A 7,304-nucleotide genomic window follows, 5' to 3' on the forward strand; every position below is an offset into this window, starting at 1 on the left:
CGTGTGCTGTGCGATGTCAGTGCACGTTAAAGATCCCCAGGTGGTCGAGATTATTCCGGAGCCCTCCACTCCAAACACAAAACCTCCTCAAAATTTCCCAGAAATATCCCATCAGGACATTTGGAATGTCCCCAAGAGGTGCCCATTTTCCCGAAGACATCCAAAAGACGTCCCCACAACTAGCCGTGTCCAAAAAGTTGTGTGTCCCATGGACGGCCCAAAAAGGTTAATGCTAGATTTCTCGGCTCTGGCTCAATAAAATTATTCTTTTTCATGCAGACTTCAGGCATCTAAGCGCACATATGTGCCAAATTTCAGGCACATGCTTACGTTACAGGTGGTGTAATACATCTTTCCACTCGCGTGAATGCTTGCTGGCTAGGCCATTCAGACTTACCTGTTTACATGAAATGCGCTTTAACAAGGTGGAAATTTGTGCTGGTTGGTGCATGATCTTCTGACGGGAGCAGCGCAGCACGAGACAAAGAGAGGCGGGACACGACGCTGAATAACAACCAGATTTTTAATGCACGTTCGTCGAATATAGCTATGACACCTGTCTTTCTTTCTTCTCTTAGTCCCTCCTTTATCCCTTCCCTTACAGCGCGGTTCAGGTGTCGGCCGATATGTGAGACAGATACTGCGCCATTTAAATGTGGTGAAAGGGCCACATACGACCACATTCTGTGGAACTGCGCATAGGATCCGCCTCCGGCGGAGTTGATGCAGCTCCCTTCTCCCGAGCGGTGGGAGGCCGTGCTGGTCAGCTCGGACCCCAAGATTCAAGTCCGGGCAATCGAGCGGGCCAAGGAGGTCGCCGCCAGCTATGGGCTAGCGACCATCTAGTATGTGTCTCCTGCAACCTGCTCTCGACGCAATAAATGTTTTACAATCCAATCCATTCCCCAGGAACCAATTCTCATTTTCAAGCTGCAGTGTAGCGGGCAACTAGACGCGGCTTGGCGTCTGTAACGTTGAGTGCGTTCCGGACACTGGATAGGCAGCGCGCCCACCTTGACACCCTAGAAAATTGGTTTTTGAGGAAAGGAAATGGCTCAGTAACTGTCTCACATATCTCGGTTGTGGAAAACCTGTCCCACCCTGCGTTTCGACGCGGCCGACCATCTCCATCGTCGTGCGTCAGGACAGCACCGACGGGGCGAGGAGGGAAGCCTCCCTAACGGGGGAAGCGACGGGAGCGCCACCTCATAGGTTACGCGGATTTCCGCGGAGCCGTTGAGTGTCTCTTTGGGATCCGGCCACCGTTACGAGCGGTTGCGAGAGAGAGAGAACAACTTTATAATTGCCACTTGAGGGTTGGGAGGGGCAGGTGGGCTGAGTGTGGCCCCCAGGTGGGGGCGACGTCTTTAGCCCACCAGACGAGTGCGAGTTGTGTCTTCTTGTCTGATCTTGCAAGAAGTTGGATTCAACCCTCCAAGGAGGGAGCTGGGAGTAATGTTTTTGGGGGCGGGTTACCCTCGCATCCCCAGAGGATGGGTGCCTGAGTGGCAAACACTCCGTGGTCGCAATTAGGACAGACTGGGTCATATTCCCCGTCAGTGATGAGGTATAGCCTCGAATGACTGAGAATCGAATTGGTCTGCAGTCTGCGAAGCATGGTGGCTTGCGCTCGGTCGTGGTGGGGGTGGGGAGGCGGGTACACGCGTCTTGTCTCCTTGTAGAAGTTGGTGATTTCCGCATAGGATACGGGGGCCTCGGCGAGAGCATCCGGGTTCGAGGGGTCGGCTGCCCGGTTGGTTAGGCCTCGGCTAAACGGTCGACCCCTTCGTTCCCAGAGTTCCCCGCGTGCGCAGGTACCCACACTAAGCTTATACAGTGCGGTCGAGAGTGCAGCCGCGGGGGATGTGTGCGGTAGGTAGACAAATTGAGTTCGTCGAGAAATTTTAAATTGCTCGTTTAGAGCTACTGAGAATCGTGCGTGTGCGGGGATCTGCGATGGCCAGCGCGATCGCGAACTCTTCGGCAGCGGTGGGGGAGTGTGTGCGCACTGTGGCAGCGTTGATGAGGGTGGTGGTTGGCGTCGCTACGCAGGCCACGTATGTGTTGGAGACGCATTTCGCCGCGTCCACGTACATGGCGTGTTCGTCAGTGGAGTACGCGTCGTCCAGAGCCTGGGCCTTGAGTTGGCAGACGCACGCTCTCGTCACCTTCCGCGGCAGGCGCACAGAGATCCGTCGTGCCTTGCCGCTGGACTTCTGGTTCCAGGCAGCGAAGTGAGCGCAGCAAACGCGCGCTCTCGTCACCTTCCCCAGCAAATGCTCGAGGATGGCTTTGCCCCAAGAATGCCGCGCGCACAGGAAAACCCGGCCGCCATTGTCGGCGCATAGAAATGTTCGATCGCCGCCGATACCTCTGAAGTCGCGCCCCTGCCCGAGCCGGTAAGTCGGGAAGTCCTTCTTACGTAGCCTTCTATTTCCGATGAATGCCTCATGTTGTTTTGTAGCTAGCTGGCCCGCTCTGTGTATTAATTTCAAGTGTAATTAATAAATAGCATATGAGTGTTCACGCATTGTCGTTCCCTCCCTTTGTCCCCGCCATATTTGCACCAATGGCAGCGCAACGTGTGGCAAGCTCGTGGGACACGGGACGACAGTCAGTTGGGTTCGTGGAATGCCCGCCCGGATTTGGAACAGCGTTAGGTCTGACGCGAATTCGGAGTTGCTAGCAAGGCTAAAATGCTTTCTTGACAGCGAGATGAACGTAATAGCAGCATGAGAGAATTGCCGTGCATGCTACGCTTTTGATGAGCCATTACAAAAAATAAAATATTTTATTAAATTGTATATTTTAAAATTAAATGTTTATAAAATGAAAATAAATATTTAAATACTTTACAACGCCCTGTGTCCTTCTTGCCAGCACTTTCTTAAGGATTTTGTAATCTACGTTGGTGAGGCTTATCGGCCGATAGGAGCCCACCAACAGTAGCTTCGTTGCATCGCCACACTCCAGAATCAAGACATGAGCCCTCCTAAACAGAGGGTGACAACTGTTCCGTTTCGTAAGCTTCCTTGAAGACTACGAAAAAAGGGGTCTGATCTCTCCTTTGAAAAATTTGAAGATGGCGCCTAGGCCATCAGGTCCAGGAGACTTTCCTGCACTTGGCTGGTCAATCGCGCATTCTTTTTCGGTAACACTGAGTGGCGCTTCCATTCCTTCTTTCACACTCTCATCTAATTTGGTCATTCGTCGCAAAAATTCACGCCCAAGTCTTTCTTTCCTTGGATGCTACTTTCTCAGTAAATCACGATATTGATCGACAAAAGCGCCTTCTTTAAGGTTTGGGTCAGTGGTTTCCTTATTTCTGCACAGTATTTTGTGGGTTTCATTTTTCCGAGCATAACTCTTCGTCACTCAGTGATCGCTTAGCGGGCGTCTCTTCCAGCCATAATTGCTCGGTACGTGCTCGCACCACTGCCCCTTTGTGCTTATCTTCATTTACAATAATAATAATAATAATAATAATAATAATAATTGGTTTTTGGGGAAAAGGAAATGGCGCAGTATCTGTCTCATATATCTTTGGACACCTGAACCGCGCCGTAAGGGAAGGGATAAAGGAAGGAGTGAAAGAAGAAAGGAAGAGAGAGGTGCCGTAGTGGAGGGCTCCGGAATAATTTCGACCACCTGGGGATCTTTAACGTGCACTGACATCGCACAGCACACGGGCGCCTTAGCGTTTTTCCTCCATAAAAACGCAGCCGCCGCGGTCGGGTTCGAACCCGGGAACTCCGGATCAGTAGTCGAGCGCCCTAACCACTGAGCCACCGCGGCGGGATTCATTTACAAGCTCAAGTTCGCTTTTCACTTCGTCTATCTGCTTCATGCAGAAACCAGGCTGCGCGCGTTATATATGTTCAACATTAACTTCAGCTGACACTGCAAATACTTTTAATAATAATAATTGGTTTTGGGGGAAAGGAAATGGCGCAGTATCTGTCTCATATCTTTGGACACCTGAACTGCGCCGTAAGGGAAGGGATAAAGGAGGGAGTGAAAGAAGAAAGGACGAAAAGGTGCCGTAGTGGAGGGCTCCGGCATAATTTCGACCACCTGGGGATCTTTAACGTGCACTGACATCGCACAGCACACGGGCGCCTTAGCGTTTTTCCTCCATAAAAACGCAGCCGCTGCGGTCGGGTTCGGACAATACTTTTTCTTTTTGCTTTTCCTTGTGTCGCAGCGCAGTTTCTCTCTGGATTGCTTTCAGTTTTACGCTGGCTTTAAAAAAAAACCTTCCCAGCTAGCTCCAAAGCTGCCATAACCATTCGCAGCCGTCTGCTGTAGTTTTTTTTTTTTTACATCGCTTATAAAGAGATCATCGTCTAAGAGTTTGGTACCTAATTTCCAAAGATCCCAGCTAAATGCGATCTCCTTACTTTGGACCCAGGCTGAACGGTACTGGTATAACGTCGTAGTTTTCACAGAAAAGTGCCAGATCCATCGATATATACATGCGATCAAACCTGGCATGGCTCACACCTTGGAAATGCGTGAAATCCACACATGAGTGCTTGTGGATAAAAGACAGCCAACATCAATGTACTCATAACCGTCAACTAGTCCATTCAAAATTTTAACACTTTGATCTCTTACTGGCCGAACATTGGCTCGGTCCTCTGGCCTACAAACACAGTTGAAATTTTAAAGAAATATAATATTCCGGTCGGATTTCAGATAGGACTCGAGATTTTAAAAAAAAAGACACTTTGCGCTCACATTCTTTGTTGGGCGCTTAAATGCACACAACGCGCCAGAAAGACACAGTAAGGGAAAAATCTAAAACGATAAATCGGCCATTTTTACACACAAAAGCTTGTTCCTCCACAATTACCGCACTCTTGCGTATAAATAGCGCGCATCCTGCAGATGTTGCTACGGCACGAGAAATGCACACGTAGTTGTTATAGTGAAAGCCTGCGCCGTGCGTTCTTTCTGCTCTTGGCTGCTCATCTTGGTTTCTTGGACGGCAGTAATGTCAAAATCATGTTCAATGAACAGGCGGCTAACCTGGCACTGCCGAAGCCTGCTTGCCAAGCCTCGTAGTAAGTTCAATGTGGCTATAAGAAGGGCTTTCTTAACGTTTGCAGCCGTGTTTACTCAGAGCAAAAGGCCCCCTTAGAGCTTACCTCGATACGCTGTGCTACAAATCATGCGTCGTTTACAGGGACAGTCGACCGTCGCATCCCCGCAGGAGACGCCCACTCTTTGCCGTGGTGCTGGGACTTGAGCTGTTGCCATGATGTAGTACTTACAACCGGCGGCAAACTGAGTCGGGGCATGCGACAGGCTTGCTCATGGAAGAAATGGGCTTGGGCAGGGCATGTAGGTACAGTCCCAAGCAGCACAAGTAATTGGCCCAGCATTGGAACTGTATTGGCAAAGCTGGCCCTACAAAAAACCAGGATGGGACCAACCTGTTGCAATATTGGGCCGATGACCTGTGCTGCTTGGGGTGGTGAGCAGCCCTGTCTAGAGCGCGCCGACGGTGCTCTGCGGACCAAGTCAGCGCCATCTAACGTTAGGCTCTGGGTTTGAGTTATGCGTCACTTGTGCATGCGCGTCCAACATACAGCAGTGCCTGCTCGTGGGTACTCGGCCTCATTTCCCCTCAGTGCTTGCGCTTCACGCCGTGAGGGCCGTGGTGAATAATATGTAACAGCGGTAGGAAAAATAACGCGTTTCGCACGAATCACAAGGCGGCTAGGCAAGCAAGTGATATCGGGTGATCGTGCGTTTCAGAAGCAAGTGCAAGTGATAGCGGCAGCGCGGCCCTGGCGGCACGAAACGAACTCGCAAGGCGGGGGCCGGGCAAGGAAGCGATGAGCAGGCATCCCTGTTTTTGCCGCGCATGCGCACGGGGCGCATAACTCAAACCCAGAGCCCAACGTAAGACGGCACTGACCTGCTCCGCAGAGCACTGTCGGCACGCTCTAGATAAGGTTGCTCACCGCTGTACTGCGAAGGCAAGATAACCGCTGGTCCTTGAGGGTGACGGAGTGGATTCCAAGAGAAGGCAAGCGTAGCAGAGGGCGGCAGAAGGTTAGGTGGGCGGATGAGATTAAGAAGTTTGGGGGGACACGGTGGCCGCAGCTGGCAAAGGACAGAGTTAATTGGAGAGACATGGGAGAGTCCTTTGCCCTGCAGTAGGTGTAGTCAGGCTGATGATGATGATGCAACAGGCGACCAGAATCAGATAAAACTGCATCGTCGCGCCGTGTGACGTTGCACTTCTGGGGTCGAGATATCGCAGTGCGCGTGCGCGTCCTTTCATGCTGGCAGCGGTATCTTTTTTGTCGCCTGCAGTAGACTAGCTGATTGCATGCAGCGTCCGGCGGTAGAGGCAGCTCTCTTCGCACCTCACGCTCGCACTTTGACGTGCGCCCGCCGAACTGCGAGCGCTACGCTCTCAATAGAGAAAGCGACCCTTACCGCCAAACGCTGCATGAAATGAGCTAGTTCAGTGCAGGCGACAAAAAAGACAGGGCTGCGATTATGAAAGGACGTGCACGTGCTCTGCGATGTCTCGACCCCAGAAGTGCAACGTCAGACGGCGCGACGATGCAGAGGAGCTACAGAGACTCCTGAAAAAGCACATAGAGGGGAGCGCAAAAGCAGCTCCACTAGAGATGAAACAAGCAGACCAGCCCAAAACAGGTACAAAGCAGACCGGACCTCTTACGCAGAAACCCCAGGCGACAGGGCAGGTAATGGAGGAGGCGGAAGAAGCAAGGAGACCCCCACTCAAACGCAAAGGGGACGAGGAGGTAGATATATGGGGAACGCTCAGGAAAGAGAGCGAAGCGAATAGGCTAGCAATCTCCACCCTACAAGCCGAGATGAGGGCATTCATGATGCAGATAACGCAGGCAATAGGACAGCTGCAGTCTGAAGTCCAGGCTCAGAGAACAGAATTACAAAGCCAGAGAGCGGAGCTGATAGCCCACGCGGAGCAACATAAACGAACGGAGGAAGCAATAGCACGAATCCAACATGGATAGAAAGGCCAAAAACAAGACCCTCATTTGGCAGTGGAACTGCCGAGGCTTCCGAAGCAAGCGAGCGGTATTGCAACAATATATCGATACATTAGAGGAAAAGCCCCTGGCCATAGCCCTGCAAGAAACTGGTAAGCGGCTAAATCTACCAGGTTATCAAGCATTCCACAGTGATAGAGGGGAGAAATCTCACGTCACCACATACGTTAAAAGGAACATAGCAACAATTGAGCATGAGCTAAACACGGCAGAGGCAGAAGTCGTCCTAGTAGAGATGATAACGGG

This window comes from Amblyomma americanum, chromosome 2, assembly GCF_052857255.1.
Source record: "Amblyomma americanum isolate KBUSLIRL-KWMA chromosome 2, ASM5285725v1, whole genome shotgun sequence".
Taxonomy (NCBI): domain Eukaryota; kingdom Metazoa; phylum Arthropoda; class Arachnida; order Ixodida; family Ixodidae; genus Amblyomma; species Amblyomma americanum.